This window comes from Equus caballus, chromosome 4, assembly GCF_041296265.1.
Source record: "Equus caballus isolate H_3958 breed thoroughbred chromosome 4, TB-T2T, whole genome shotgun sequence".
NCBI classification, from domain to species: Eukaryota; Metazoa; Chordata; class Mammalia; order Perissodactyla; family Equidae; genus Equus; species Equus caballus.
In genome coordinates this window covers 57182472-57199154 of record NC_091687.1, presented here as the reverse complement: position 1 = coordinate 57199154, position 16683 = coordinate 57182472, and the positions used below count along the sequence as shown (strand labels likewise).

At 37.8% G+C, this 16683-nt stretch overlaps 1 long non-coding RNA gene across 2 annotated transcripts; it reads left to right on the top strand.

Moving 5' to 3' along the window:
- The first annotated feature begins 6398 nt into the window (after positions 1 to 6398).
- On the top strand, positions 6399 to 13234 carry LOC111773085 (uncharacterized). 2 transcript variants are annotated; one of them, XR_011438336.1, is made up of 6 exons: positions 6399 to 6471; positions 6943 to 7034; positions 7570 to 7666; positions 8951 to 9101; positions 11986 to 12131; positions 12991 to 13234. It is a non-coding gene; the product is annotated as an uncharacterized lncRNA (long non-coding RNA). The 2 variants fall into 2 exon arrangements; XR_002807283.2 differs by lacking the exon at positions 8951 to 9101 and having other exon boundaries at positions 6413 to 6471.
- Positions 13235 to 16683: the final 3449 nt, after the last annotated feature.

Sequence of the window (16683 nt, the reverse complement as noted above, 5' to 3'; positions counted from 1 at the left end):
GGATGGTTGAAATGGGCAGCCGGAATTGGAGCTGAGGGCACCTGTAAATCAAATGTCCTCAGTGCTGTGTGAATCCACATAAGGAAGGGCATTTCTCTGGCCTTTACCATCTTTCCTTTCTTAACTCAAGGTCAACTTTCTCTTTTGACATCTTCTTGAGGTCCCACAGCTGGTAGTGACCTCTCCTGTCAAGTAGTTAGGTCTTTGTCACAACTTTTGCTATAGCAAGGCTTGTCAGACTTCATTTGCATACAAATCACCTGGAGATCTTGTTAAGATGCAGATTCTGGTTCAGTGGTTCTAGGGTGGGTCCTGGGACACTGCATTTCTAACAAGCTCCCAGGTGACCACGCTGTGAAGATGGTAGAGCAAGATGGTAGAGCATTATACACACACACACCTGCATGCATGCACACATGCTTTTCAGTGGTTAGTCAATATGTTGAGGACAGGGACTGTGACTTATTCATCTCTAGCTTACTGGTGGTAGCGAACTAAATAATTTTTGGACTACGTTCTAGAAAATTGAGTGATTGATCAAAAAAGCTTTTCACATTTCAACCACTGGAAACATTGTGAAAAGATGGAGTAAATGTTAATAATTTATGTCTTAAACATCACCTCCATCGCATTCTACCTGAAGTCTTCATCAACTTTAACAGTTCATGGTCTCTATGAGCACCGTGAAAGTGTTTAAACAGGCACAGAGCACTCAGTGGAATATGAAAATGCTGCAGTACAATAAACTAGTACAGAAATGTTCCACAGTAAGAAATATTTATCCATCAAGTATATGCTGAAAAAAATGAAAAATTGAAGTATATTTATTTCCATTATAGAATTTTATTTACATGAAAAAAATTTCATCTCTATGACTTCTCTAAATCAGAATCTGCAAACTGTATGGCAGTAGGCAGAATTCAGCCCATAAGAATGTTTTGTATTTTAAAATTATTTGCCAACACTTAAAAATCAGGTGATTTCACATAAAAATTAATTCAGATTTCCTGCTCCTCTTGAAAAAACAAAAACCTTTAGATTACTGGGTCCTCTATCCCTCACTGAATTATGGGAGGCTGTAGCTTCTAGACAAGACATGCATTTTCCATTGATGTTGCTGCCCTATCTCCTAGGCTGGCGGTTTGCACATTTCACCTTACATAGTAAGGTCACTTTGTGTATTCATGCTATGATTTGGATTATACGAATTCAATAAATATATATCTTCCCCAGAATATAATCACTGCTTAAAAATATATTCAGATACATTGCTTACTTGGCCATTCTTACAGACTCTCTCCCATTTTTCTTCTATCAGCGAATGTGTTCTAATTGTCAGGTTAGTAACTTCCTCTATATTTGACTTCTCCTGATTTGTCAGTCTCCTTTTTTTTTCCTTTAAAAATATATGAAGATATTCTACTACAGATGCATTTCTATCAATTAAATGAATAAAACACTTAACAGAAATAGATGATAACTACAAATTCATTTAGAAAATTGGTGGTGAAAGTTATATCATTTGATATTAGAAAGATTACAAGGCTTCATCACGTTTCTACAACATAAATGATTTCATTGTAGACATTGAATCTCATTGGTCTAAAGTAAATTTGTATAAGAATGATTTCCACAATGACAAGGCAAGAATCCTGCTATGTGGGTTTAAAAATAGGGCCAGCCCGGTGGCGCAGCAGTTAAGTGCACACGTTCCGCTTCGACTGTCCGGGGTTTGCCAGTTCAGATCCCAGGTGTCGACATGGCACTGCTTGGCACGCCATGCTGTGGTAGGCATCCCACATATAAAGTAGAGGAAGGTGGCCACAGATGTTAGCTCAGGGCCAGTCTTCCTCAGTGAAAAGAGGAGGATTGGCAGCAGTTAGCTCAGGGCTAATCTTCCTCAGAAAAAAAGTAAAAGAATGTAAGAAGGTGAGCCAGCCCTGATGGCCTAGCAGTTAAAGTTCAACACACTCTGCTTTGGAGGCCTGGGCTCATTCCTGCACATGAAACCACAACACTCATCTGTCAGTAGCCATGCTGTGGCAGCAGCTCACATAGAAGTATTGGAAGAACTTACAACTAAACACAACTATGTACTGGGACTTTCAGGGGGGAGAAAGGAAGGAAAAAAGGAGGAAGATTTGCAACAGATGCTGGCTTAGGGTGAATCTTCCACTGCAAAAAGAAAGTAAAAAGGCAATGCTACCCCAACATGTACCACATTATGCTAGATTCAGCTAAGTTTATCATGACTTAGAAAGCCTACGTCCTCCCTTACTACTCTTAGAGTACTGCAAGTACACTCCTCAAGACATTTGTACTTGCTGTTCCCTCTTCCTGGCATGCTCTCTCCTGAGATATTCACATGGCTTACTTTTCTACTTCTTGCAGTCTCTCCTCAAATGTCCTTTCCTCAGAAAGAGCCTTCTGGACCACAATAAAATAGCAGCCCCACCACTGGCTATCAACTTACCCTGCTTTATTTTTCCCAGTACATTTATTACTACGTGACACACATTAACTGATATCTGTTTCTACTGCCACATCGCCTTCCAAATGTAACCCCCTTGAAGAAAAGGAACTTGTTTTATCCCAGTGCCTCAAATAGTGTCTGGAACATTGTAGGAAATATCTGATGAATGAATGACTCTTTATGTCCCTAAATAATTGCAATTCTGTTATCTCTTGTTCCAACATTTGGCATTTGAAAGAGTTAATCACTAAAGACATATACTCCTTACACTTTCTCACATGAGTTTAGGTTTCTCTGTAGAGGGAAGCATAATAACCTACGAAGTGGATATTTTCTCCTATTTCTTATTTCTTATGTGTTTTTCCTGTTTTCTATCTGCTTTTGGACTCTGTGCTGTTCCTCTGCATCACATATGGATTACTATTCTCCGAGCACATTTTTCGCAAATATGATTTTATATGCTAGTTTGGTAAAGAAAATGTTGATGTGTCATTCAAATCTCCTCTTTGCATTCATTGGCGCAGCAAGGGAAGAGTCCCAACCCCCAAACACACCCCCATGGCAGCACACGCCACTCTTCAGTGTTGGAAGGATGGTCGGCTTCCCTCTTATCAGAACATCATGCAAGGAAAGCCAGGTGAGGGAAAAGAGTGCCAAGAGAACTTTGACTCCTTTTCGGAAATCTTTTAACTTGTATTCGTCTGTGTTGTGAACATCTATAACCCCGTTAAGCGAAACATCAAGGATTCAATGGCTAACATTTCAGAAAATGTTGACACAGTGGGCACATTTTGAGAAATCAAGAGCCTATTTCTAAAGAGCAAATCAAGAAGCAGATTCAAAAGCACATTGGGTGAAATGACCAATCTGTTTACCCTCTGCTGGAGCCCTTTCAGAGCAGCCTAGCTTATCAGTGAGCTGAGCTACCAGCAACATAGACACCAGAGGGAAAAATAGACAACTCGTTTTCCTTCCAAAGTGGTGAGAGCGCAGAAGTGACTCTCACCGCACTCAACTCATTCTGTCATCCTTAACTTGAGAGAATAACTTATTTCTCTCTCAAAGATAATACTGTCAATGTAACATGTCACAACTAGGCAGGCTTCTGAAGTGCTTTGAAAAAATAGTATTCTGAGACTACTCAAGGTAAAGAGTCCTTAAACAACTTAATATACATATAGATGACAGAAGACTTAGCATACTGCTCTGATATACGGTTCATTTGGGACAAGACACGTGGAGAAGTCTGTATTGTGCTGCAGAGACACAAATGCCCAGATATGTTCTTCTACACAAAGGACTGATAAATGTATAATTAAACAAAGTAAATGTTTTAGAAGTTCATTTAGAAAAGAGAGAAGGCATATGTCAACCAAATAGCACAGGTTTTTACGACATGTTGCGAATTATCAGCAAGAACCCAGTAAAAAGGAATGTTCACACGTCATGTTTGATGTCAAATTCCTTGACACCGTGAGCACATAGACTCAATTGTCCTCTGAGGTCTGCACTTTGATACTTCAAAGACCATTCTGGATGGTACCATCTGACAGAAGATAGCCTCAGGTCAAAGCATTGCCAAGTTGGGATTCCCAAGAATACTTCTTCTTTCCCTGACCCCCTAGTATCTTTTTTTGAAATTTTCTAATTGTGAGAATGTCTCCAAAAAGGAAACCAAAAAGTTTGAAAATTTATGAAATCATTATAGTTGATGACGAATATTGCCTTACTTATTATTTCCCCAGAATGACAGTTTGTATTCTGGGAACCCTGTGGTGTACACTATTACCTGAATGTTCATCTGATATCAAAATTCTTTGAGTCTACTTCCGCATAATTCCTGTCCAGTTGCATGATTTAATAAATGAGACCTTTTGAATTATGCATACATGTACACACCAGGTACTGTGGAGAGACATTTTTTAAGGTTCAGTTTTCGAAGGAAAGATTTTAAAACCTTCTGCTTCAGATAAGAGTGTAAACCTTTGGAAGACTGGTATCTTTTAGAAAACATGAAGTCTAAGAAAGAAAAAAAATACAACTATTAAAATGCACATACACTGCTGGCTGGCGCTGTTGTGACAGCCAGCAGTATCAGCGTCAGTCAATTATCTTCACAAATGCCTCTTGTGCTAATGAGCACTCACAAAAATCAGCAGACTTTTCTGGCAAGGAGAAAAGATCAGTTTCATTGCTTGCAGAACTAATTCAGGGTACAAAAGTGAAGGCTCCACCATCGCTGCCTCTTTTACTGCTCCTTTTGTAAAGGCTTTTGATGTGTACTGAAGAGCTGGGCCTGTGTTTGGGCCTCTTCATCTCCAGTTCATTGCCTGCCATTAACATACATATCCATATGAAAAGTTCGGTAAGTCACTAACAGCTGTCCAGAAAGGAGTTTGAGAAGGAAGGGGAAAAAGGACCTATTCCTTCTCAAAATGCTGACAATACTATTTAGCCCCTTTTTGGCAATGATATACCTAACGTTTTAAAGCCGCCTTTCACTCAAAAAGGGACTAGGCATAATACAACATTCAAACACATAGTGGTTTTTCATTTTGAAACAGTCATTTGCTGTATTCAGGAAAAAAAAAGTCTATAGTTACCAGATGCAAGGGAAATCCATCATTCATGATACATATGTATATGGTGGGCACACACACACACACACACATGCTATTCCATATTGTTTTTGTAGGATGCTAAATAACCACACATCTTCCATTTAACTCAGAGAAAAACCCCCTGTAGCAGATGCTCATGAGAGGTTTTATGCTCATTGCCTTCTTCAATTTATGATGCTGACAGTTATCTATGGTCAATTTGTTATTAATGGATACTGTGTTAGTAAAAGAAGGTACTATCAAAGTTGTGTCATAAAATTTTTTTAAAAATTAATAATTTCTCTCTAGATGAGTTGATGAAAACTCCTTTCAGGAAAAAAAAGGACAAGTCATAAATTTATAGGTCCTAGTTTTGAACATGGAGGATTCGTATTACACCTTTTCAAGTTTAAGACCATTTAAGAGAGCTGCATAACTGGATGATTTTGTCATAACATTTATGGTAAATAATTCTTAAAGAAAGTGATAAAGATCCGCTAATACGCATCTTACAAGAGGGAAATAGCTTTCTTTTAAGAAGAGGTTCTGAAGGCCAGAGTGGGAAGAAATAGATTTAAAATTAACGAAAATGGGTACTTCCCCATCATTTGGTCTGTTGCTTAGTTTCTCTAAACTGAGGAAAAAAGCATGTGCTGGATAAATGCTTTTCCTCCCAACCCCCTGGAGTTCATGACCCTGGGGCCATCTCCAGGCACACACTGCACCCAACATTCGCTAGGCCAGAGCTTGAAAATGAGGGTAGGCAAACCTGTGTCAATGACAAAGGTTTGACATCGTTTATAAGAAGGATCTTTCTTTCTTTTCTTTTCTTTCTTTCTTTCCTCCTCTCTAAATCAGAATCAAAGTGCTAGGGAAAACTACTAGCTCCCAATTTTGCAAAGATTTTATTCCTGTAAGGATCCTCCCACCATGCAGAAACAGCTTGTGCTATATAAAAACCAAGACTTTAATCCCACTTGTTGCTCCCGCCACTTTTTTTCCAGTTTCTATTCTCTTTTCGGCAGCCTCTCTCCCAGCCCAGGCACTAAAAATCTTTAACTTTGCCTATTTTGATCTGAAAATTAAATCTTATTTATTATGCATCCTGTTTGTTGTCCTTGAAGAACCCCAGCATTCATTTAAAGGGGTCCAGAATGACTTCTTAAACACATTTCTCTCTTTGCTGCAATTAAACAAAGTGGAGCTGTGATTAGTCCTCCACAGGGGGGAAAGAAAAAGACACCCTTGAATCAAAATGGGGGGACCTGGCTGGGCATTATTGCCTCACAATGCGGGAGTTTATTGCTGAAACCTGCTTATCCCCCAGCTCCGCGCTCCATGGGAACTGCGGTCAGGTGGAAAGTGATTCTGTTCTCTGCCGAGGCGGCTTGAAGTGTCGTAAGACCCGCTAAAGTCCTAAAGCCCTTCCTCGTAACTGAGACATTTAGGATAATCTTTATGGGAGTTTTGCATGAGCTTCTGCTTTTTGTTGCACTTAGAAGGAGAGTTAATGATGAGCTTTCACTGGCTTCTCCCCCCCCCCCCTTTTTTTTTAAATCTAAGCCCAAAAGCGCCTGTTTAAGTTAAGTACCACCTCCCTCCAGCCCTTGGGAAACCACTCAAGAGGGCTTTGCTTGGCTCTGTGTTCATGACACATAATGAAAACAATTTTACGCTGTGGAGGGAAGTATTGGGCAATTACTGATGTAACAGCCACCTGCAGTAGCGAGCCCTGGCTGCAGCATTGCGAGGTTCATGAATATTTTATGGTGTGATGTTATTTTGAATGGCTGGGGCAGGTGAAGGGGGCCCCAAGGGTGTAATAAGTAACTCTGCTGGAGGCTGTGTAGCTGCTCTGTTTCCCTGCAGAGCCCACTGTGTAACACCAAGAAGCATCCTGACCCTGCCTGGATCGACGCGAGGGCAGCTGAGGCTGAGGCAAGATGCTCTGACAAGTCACGGTGGGCACCCCTTACAAACCCTTGTCTGCCGATTTTACACACGATGTCCAGCTTGAAAAGCCCCGGCATCAATCTTGTCTGATTTAATTTGATAAATTAAGTGTGGATAAGGATTAAATGAGAATTTTGTAATGGAGAAAACTTGTCTTTACTCTTTAATCCAGTTAAGATAGTATGGGAGAAACCCTATAAAATATAAAGCAATAGCTAGAGAAAGCAAAGTAAAAAAAAAAAAAAAAAAGAAATGACAGAGAATCGCTTGTCACTTGTGTGATATTACGTTCCTATAGATATTGAACAAAAGTGCTACTCTTGTTTTTCTGCTTTCTGGTGTTTGCATGTTAAATACATGCAACCTGTGTACATACATCCGTACCATCATACGTGCATATTTTATGGAGGGCCTAGAAATACAGGAGAGAAATACGGATTGCCACATGTTTTACATCATAAAATTCGGCTACTGAGAATTGTTGACGAATAGATGGAATATTTTGAGTATCACTTCCTTTCTCAAATGTTATTTTCCTAACAGGAAACATCAAGATTTAAACTGAGTATCACAGCATAAACAACATATTTCCAGCATTCAGACTCTGTGATTCTTCCTATCGGTATATTTAAGATTTCAGGTACAAAAATCATATTGTATATGACCAAGATACAAACAGTATAAAAATTATTTTACATGACAGGTATATTTCTATGGAACAGAACAGGAAGAACGAACACTAGTTACCTAGACAGTTGATGGAAATTCAAAACAATACCCTGTGAGATCTATGAAAATTCTTTTTAATCTGTGTGCATGCATTTTTAGAATGCTAGAGTGTGCTTTTGAAGAAGAGCCTGGGGAGGTTGCACATTAGACGTCGGGCTGAATAGCTTTGTCATAGAGAACATGCTTAGAAAAAGATACAAAAGATTTGCAGAATCCTTGGACGCAAATTGGCACAGAGAACAGAAATCCTGAACAGAAACATAGAAGGAAAATGTAGCAGACTAGACATTCTGAGAATAATGTGGGGCAACAGAGGAATTGCCAGAGTGACAATTTAAAGATTATAAAAGATACTGTTTAATTTTTGTAAGTGGTAGTTTTATAGGTATGCTCATAACATTTCATAACATTAATTTAGAGCTTGTACCAGAATGAAATAAAGTGGTGATATGTTAAATTTTCCACTTTAACATTCACCTTCTAGTAGAATATTGAAGTACCACTGCTTCCAATGGTTGACAATCCTATTTGCACTTCAAAAATGACAAAATCAGGATGACAAAAATGATAAGTGTTTCTGCAATCTGGGCATGAGCCACTTTATCAAATGGCAGTACATTACCTAAATTCTAATAATCTTATTATTTAATATTGGTGTCACTATCTAGTGTGTCCATTGGAAGAATTGTCTCAGCTTACTTGAACATGCCATCTATCGTCTATACGTAAGGTCCGATGGCAGTCCTTTTTAAAATATTGGTACTTTTCATTAACAAAGAGGAAATGATGATATCAGATGATCTTGATAAATCATGTCCCTGTGAGTCACCTCTCTCCACAAACAGGTTGAGTTCAAGAGTAAATGTAGTAAAATACCAAAGTGTTAATATAGTAATATTAATAGAAATTAACATATATTCAAGAAATTCCAAAATATTTAATTTTGTCTTACTATATGTATTTTTTCTGCCTCATAATGTATGTTAAAGGTGCCCTGATTTAGCAATTTTATAAAGATCAAATTATAAACATGCAGTAAATTTCAGATTCTTGTAATTAGATTTTTAGCTTAAGAGATGTTAAACTCTGTATGTAAACGACATTATTTAAAAGCCTGTCTTCTAAAGGAAAATTGCTGTTTGACAATTCTATAGAATATTCAAGAAAGGTAATTATACTGCTCTGGTTGTTAAAGATGCAGGTGTTGAATAAAGTCACTGCTTCAGCTTTTGCGGAAAACTCCAGTGAGGGCGAGAAAGGAGACATGATGATCTGACTTCATTGCCAAATCTTTATTGTCAGAATATCGGAATATTGGTTCCCATCGTCTCCCTCTCCTTTCATGGGTAATACAATAACGATCAGAAGGAAGATTCCCATCCAACCCACCAATGCAGGGAAACTGTGATGAAGGAAAATAGAGTTCCCTGTAAAATTCATATGTGCACTGCTATTTTCAAATCAGATAGAGAAATAAAACATCAACAACAAAAGAGAGGGCCATTCAAAAAAAAATTAAAGGCCACAGAATAAAATAAGGACAAGAAAATGGCCACAGTAAAAATTTGTCTTGACTGACCCAGTTTGACAGAAATGCTTATGGCCTTTACACTCATTTATTTACTCAATACAGGTAACAGTCCTAGAAGCAAATATAATTTTGAGAATCACAAATTTAATTAAAATCTCAACTAAATTATTTAATTCAACTCTTAATGTCTTGTAATATTAAGAAATGTTGGGCCTAGGGAAGCCCTAAATGTCTTTATTTTATTGAAGAGTAAAACAATTTTCATGGACAGTCGGATGTAGGACACCAAATGTGCATACACACACCCACCCCCCCACACTCACACACACCTACACAAACACATTCTGAGTGGTCAGCGCTATTGGAAAGGATGTTCTAAGGGATTTGAATCCCTCAGCTCAACAGTAACCAAACGGCTTTTCCTGAGTTTGAACACATATAAAGTTTCTGAAAGACGTTTACGTCATCCCTTCAATATTAGATGAGGAACAGAAGTTAACAGATCGTGGGTCAATAAAAAGACAAGGTAAACACAAAGATTTTAGGTTTGGGGCACTTCATTCTCCTTTTGACCTTTCCCAATGCTTTTAGAACAGATACTTAAAAGTTGTGTTTGCATTGAAAAAGAAAAGGTGGCTGCCACTATTTTTAAACTCCCTAACCTATTCCCATATTTTTAAAAGAAATTTAAGCAAAGAACAAGAAAGTCACACCATTTTCTCTTACTCCTGCCTAAAACACACCCCATCATTCTCATCCCCTTAATTTTACTAAAGGTCTTTTGTCTTCAATCTCTTTCCCATGAGAGTTTTGTATCTTCTACAAAACAGCTGACGTCCCATCCCTTCTATTCATCTTTTTTCAGTGTCTCCAGCCACTGAGCTCCTATAGTACTTACTGCTTATCTTTTAATTGATGTGAACTTGCATCATTAATTAACTCTTTCAAATACATGCATAGACTACAATACAAATGGCGCCCCCTAGAGTTGTGTAGCACGGTGGCCCTTGAGCGCATGGATCTCTGCTCGGTAGCATAATTCCTAGCTCCTCAATGGGAAAGGGTTCATTTGTCACACCCCCACCTCCTTGCCATGCTTCCTTAGCACTCTTCCTATATAACTGACGATCAATTAAATCAAACTCCCCAACTTGAAACTACTTCATTGTCCCTCTTTCCATTTTTGTATAGCAGACTAGGTTCACAAAGTGCTCTCCACAGCTAACAGCTGCTTGATTCCCACCACAACTTTGTCAGAACAGCAGGGAAAGACTTTTATCCTGATTTCACTCATTAGGGAATTGAGGCTCTGAAAGTGGCTGCATCTAGACTTGAACTCTGTCCTCTTGACTCCCAGTCCAGTGCCCTTCCTACTCTTGCATACAGCCTCTCTCTTTGGTGCCTGTTTTCACACAGTTGAGTCAAGAATTTGACTTAAAGAAGTGAAAAGCAACTGCATACTGGCCAAGGCGGGGTTTGGGGATGCTGCTTGTCCTAGGCTGGGGCAGTGAATCTGAAGCAAAGGCAGTGACAAAAAGGTTGCTGCTATATTGTGTTTCTTGAAAAGCGGCTGAAGTCAGTGCTGGGCAGGGTGGGGCTGAAGGAGGGAGTAGGACAGTATTGTGGTTGATGGACTGGATGATTCAAGGATCCTTTGAAGCAAGTAGGTCTTAGAGCTCTCCAACTACCTCTTAGTGACACCTATTATTGAAAAAAAAAAAAACCTCCCAGGGGAATGTAGACATAATGGTGACACCTTTAGACACTGGGTAGTTTACCTGCTCATGAATAGAGTCTGAGAAACTTGATGGGCAGAAAATTTGAAGCTTCTGCTATGGTACTTACACAGAGGAAACTGGCTTTCGGCTAATGACAAAAACATGTTGGTTATGATTTCTCCTTTGAAGTCCAGCTTCCCCAAAACAAGACTTCAGGAAATAGCATGTAGGTGTCATGAAGTTTTTATTAACCTGTAGAGAGCAGCTGGCCACTAGGATTTACTTTAAATCTTGTTAGGACAGAGGAGCTGTACCATTTCACGTGAACATCCTTAGTCTACACTATACCAAAATTCCTAGTACATTCTGTGGTTTTCTGGAAAATGCAAGTCCTACTTCTCAGAACTTATCTCACCCCACCTTTGCCCATGTTCAATACACATCAGCCTCACAGATTATTCCTGTTCCTCAAACATTTGAAATTGGCCCCAGCCTTGGGTCTTTGTACTTGCTGTTCCCATGGAGGGGAATACTTTTCTCTGGGCCATCTTGCCCACCCTGTCTTTTTCTCCAGGTTTCAGATGGAAAATCACTCCTCAGAGAGAGATCTCTTTACAGTAGCCCCTCAACATCTTATTGCAGTTTTCAAAGCATCTTATTTCACTTTCGTGGTAACAGTCATGACTACCTGAAATCCTTTGTTTACCTTTTAATGTTTTTCTTCCCGTGTTCCGTGAGAGTCTTGTCTGTATTTTTTAAAAACAGATTTTAGTTTTTAGGATGGCTTTAGGTTTATAGGAAAATCAAGCAGATAGTACAGGAAGTTCCCAAGTGTCACCCACCCACCTCCCTCCCTCACACACAGTCTCTCCTATTATTAACATCTTATATGAGTACCAATATTGATACGTCATTATTAACTAATGTTTACTGTTTATTCATATTTCCTTAGTATTTACCTAATGTCCTTTTCTGTTCCAGGATCCCATCCAGGATAACATATTACATTTATTGTCATGTTTACTTGGGCTGCTCTCCGCCGTGCGACAGTTTCTCAGACTTTCCTTATTGTTAGCCTTTTTGACTGCTGACTGCCAATGCTGAGAATAGCGCCTGCCATATACCAGGTACTCAAAATATTTGCTGAGTGTGTGTCAATGAATTAATAGCTTGAGTGAGGAATTCACAATTAGTATTATATTACTTTGCATTTGTTTAATACTTACAATTTACAAAATGCATTCATTTATCTTATTCACTCTCCTAAGAATCCTGTGAGGTGGGCCAGGGGACATGTATTATGCCCCATGAGACCTAAGGTTCAGAGAAGTTAGCGAGTTTTCTCTAGTATAGGAATCTTGGGGCTGCATTCTACGTTCCCTGATGATCCTATTCTTTCTACTACCCCAGTGGAAAGCATGGACCTAGAAAGAAAGTAACAATGGAGTCAATTTTATCCCAGGTGGTAGGTAAATCAAATCGTCTATAGTCTCCACTGAAAGACAACACAACAAAACTTGAATAAACAAGCACAACATATATCAAATAGATGATAGATAGGTAGGTAGATAAATAGATAGATAGATAGATAGATAGATAGATAGGGATTCATCCTTGACTGTAAAATTTAGGTTGAATTGACTTTACAGATGTATTTTTTTCAACAAACACCTAACCTTGAATTTGTTGAGTGAATGTTTAACGACTCTTGATTGTAGGTACATTGTTAAGGTTTAATTGGAAGATATAATTTATTAGCCTAAGGCAAAACTTTAAGAGGCATCATAGTAGAATTGCTGTAGCTTTGGTAGAACATGTTTTACTTGTTCATCTCAGTAAAGGCAATAGTTCGTGAGATATGAGTTATAAAATTACTTACTTTCTGGTGTGATAGAACAATCAAATGTTTAGAAGATAGAAATCTAAATTCTAAGGTTTTCATAGGAATTACTTCTTTATTGTGAATAATTGTATGGCCTCTTGCAGCTGGACGGGACTTCTGTAATTTCACCCTCTCATTTCACAAGTGAGGATGCAAAAGCTGAAAGTGACTGAGTAGCTTCCCAAAGTCAACACCAGGCTGATGATAAGAGGAAAGTTTTGATCTTAGGTATTTTGGCTTCCATTCCAGTGTTCTCTCACTTCATCGAATTGTGTGTCTAATACCTGAATCAAAGGAGTTTGAATTGAGTTGTTATTCTAATAATAAAGCTTGGCTCTTTAATGTAAATGTAACCATTCATTTCCTTCTAAAAAGTGATGAATCGATTCTTAATGATGAGCAAATACTTTTAATGCTACCTATCAAAACTGTGTTGGATGAAAGAGGGCACGATTCCCAATTTTTTATGGAAAACTACAAAAAAGGAGTAACATACCTGTGTCAATCAGCACTTCTATTGAATTTTCATTCTGTTCTTCCTCAAGAGAAAATTAGCAACCTCTGTGGATGCTTCTGAAATAGAAAACGTATTCCAGAATAATGAAGTATTTTAGATACCAAATCAATACTTGCTATATTTGAGTGACACTGATTAAAAATACCACTATAAATAAGTAAGAGACATGAAGGGTTCTTTAGATGGTAAAGAGTGGGTGGGACTTGATAGAACTGTTACCATCCTATATCGCAGGAATTCATAATGCAATAGCCAAACCTATGTAAAGCTGGTAAACATTATTTTTCAGCTCTGCGTGAGATGCATGATGCCTCCTGACCTGATTTAAAAAGCCTATTTAGAGGCAAATGCTATAGCTCAAAATGTTATATGGCATTTGGTGAAGGTAAGCAGGTTTACGTCATAAGAATGGGAAAACCCTATGGATTCAGGGAATTCAGAAGATTTTTGTTGTTTTGTTGTTATTAACTTACTTTAGACTTCTGACCAAGGAGGTTATTGAAGACCAATATGTCCAACAGAGATGATAACCTGGACATGAACTAAAGAAACGCATACAGAAGAGCTGTGATAAGACTCCTGTGGTGATATCCCAGCTTCATTTTATCCTATCCTCAAGGTGAACGTGAAGGATTATCAGGAGAGCCTAGGTCATGATTAGGGGAAGGCAAACTCTCAATGTAAGAAAGTAGCAGTTATCGGTAGAGTTATGCTGTGATGTGCCTTCCTATTTAATGAACTGATTTTATTTTGGTCAGGAAGATTGGCTCTGAGCTAACATCTGTTGCCAATCTTCCTCTTTTTTTGCTTGAGGAAGATAAGCCCTGAGCTAACATCTGTGCCAGTCTTCCCCTATTTTGTATGTTGGTTGCTGCTACAGCATGGCTTGATGAGTGGCCTAGGTCTGCACCTGGGATCTGAACCTGTGAACTTGGGCTGCCAAAGTGGAGCATGCTAGACTTAACCACTAGACCATGGGCCCACCCTTAACTGATTTTTTTATAGGTAGTGTATGTAATTTTTTCAATCTAACTTACAAACAAAGCCACAGACTTTGTTTTTGTTAAAAACTAAAAGATGTAAGAAATGCTAAGGTATTTGCTCAAAGACAACATTTGAGCTGCCTACAGCCAGAGACTTGCAGAAGCCATGTGGTCAGACAAATTAGTCAGTCAGTCAGGGAGTCGGCATTTATTGAGTTTTCTCTATGTCTGTGGAAGTTTACAATTAAATCTTAGGCTATAAACTTGGGAGTCATCTTGAATGTGACTTTGGACAGACCACTTAACTTTTCAATCTTTGCTTCTTGCAAGAATAAAATGAGAAGAGAGATTTGCTCTTAGCAGATTCAGATTCATAGCATAACGTGTAAGAGCATAGGCTTTGGGTTCAGACTAAAGGTCACTTGATTCTTGGTCAACATTTCTCAGTTATGTGATATTGGACAAGTCATTTAACCTTTCTATGGTGTCTGATATGTATAAGTACTCCATAAATGGTAGCTATTGTTCATAAGAATGACAGATCAGTTTTATGAAACCTAAACTAATCAGAAAGTTGTGTATAAGTACCAAGAAATTTGTGAGGTTGTTACTACAAATAAAAGTTTTCTAGGATAATTCATGAAAGAGCTGCACTTTATAGAAGAAAGAAGGAAACGTCATTTTCTATGAAAATTTTAAATATGCACACTTAACAACAGAGCTGTGGAATACTGTGGAGATCACAATATGATATATCACAATGGTACGGGGATGTTCATGGCTGATTATTTGAAATAGCAAAGAATTAGGAAAAACTTAGATTTCCGTAATAAATATTATAATTACTAGTTCAATGAGTACGACTGTATTCCAAGATTGTGATAAGCTTTTAAAAATTACTAATTCATTTCTCATAAAACACCTCTGGAGTAGGTACCATTATCATCCCTACTTAACATATAGTCATAGCAAAGAATTATGTATATTTATGTATACTGTCCTGAAATATTGTTCAAGCAAAAATAAGCAAGAGTCAAAATTCCACTACACACACACACATATATATAAAAAGATTATCAGATTGGTTTTGAAAAAATAACCCAACAATAGATTTCTCATAAGAGACTCAGTTTAAATATAAGGACACAGAAAAGCTAAAAGTAAGATAAAAAAAGATATGCCATTCAGACATAACATACAAAAATCAATTTTTTCTATATACCAACAATAAAAACATAGAAAATAAAATATTAAAAATGATATCACCTACAAAGGAATAAAATATATCAAACACTTGGTAGAAAATCAAGCAAAAGATATTTAAAAGTGCTATGCTAAATATGACAAAACATTATTAACATCAGTTAAAGAATACCTAAATAAATGGAGACATATACCATGATGATGGATTAGAGGACTGAGCAGTATAAAGATGTCAATTCTCCCAAAGCTGATCTATAGAGTTGATGCAGTCTCAATCACTATCCTTGCCGGTGTGTGTGTGAGTGTGTGTAATTTGAAAAGTGTACTTTAAAATGTATGCAGAATATAAAAGGTTAAGAATAGCCAATGCAATCTTGAAGAAGAAGAATATAACTTGAAGATCTAAACTACCCAAAATACTAATGACTAATAAATTGGTATTGGTTCAAGGATAGACAATAAGCCAATGAAACAGATTAGAATACAGAAACAGATCCAAACACACAAGGTCACCTGATGTTTGACAAAGCTGACACTACAGTGCAATGGGGAAAGGATGACAATTATTTTTTTCAATAAATGGTGCTGGGTCAATTGGATATCCATTTGGAAACAAATGAATGTTGAACCTTTTATCTCACACCATCCACAATATTCAATTCTAGTTGGATTGTAGATCTAAATGTGAAAGGTAAAAAAATAAAGCTTTTAGGAGAAAACTTAGGAGCATATGTCACGACCTTGGAACAGGCAAAGATTTCTTAAACAGGGCACAAAAAACACTAATCACAAAAGAAAAAAAGGATAAATTGGATTACATTAAAATTAAGAACTTCTGGTCACCAAAAGACACTATTAAGAGACGGAAAAGACAAGCCAGAGTGGGAGAAATTATTTGCACTACATATCAGACAAAGAATTCATACCCAGCATATAAAGGACTCCTACAAAATAACAATTAAAAGCAAACAACCCAACATAAAAATGGATACGACTGAGTGGCACAAAGCAAAAGATGACCAAGTGGCCACCAGAAATCAGGAATGCAAACATTAATTGCAATGAGACCCGTCTTCATGCTCCCCGGGATGGCT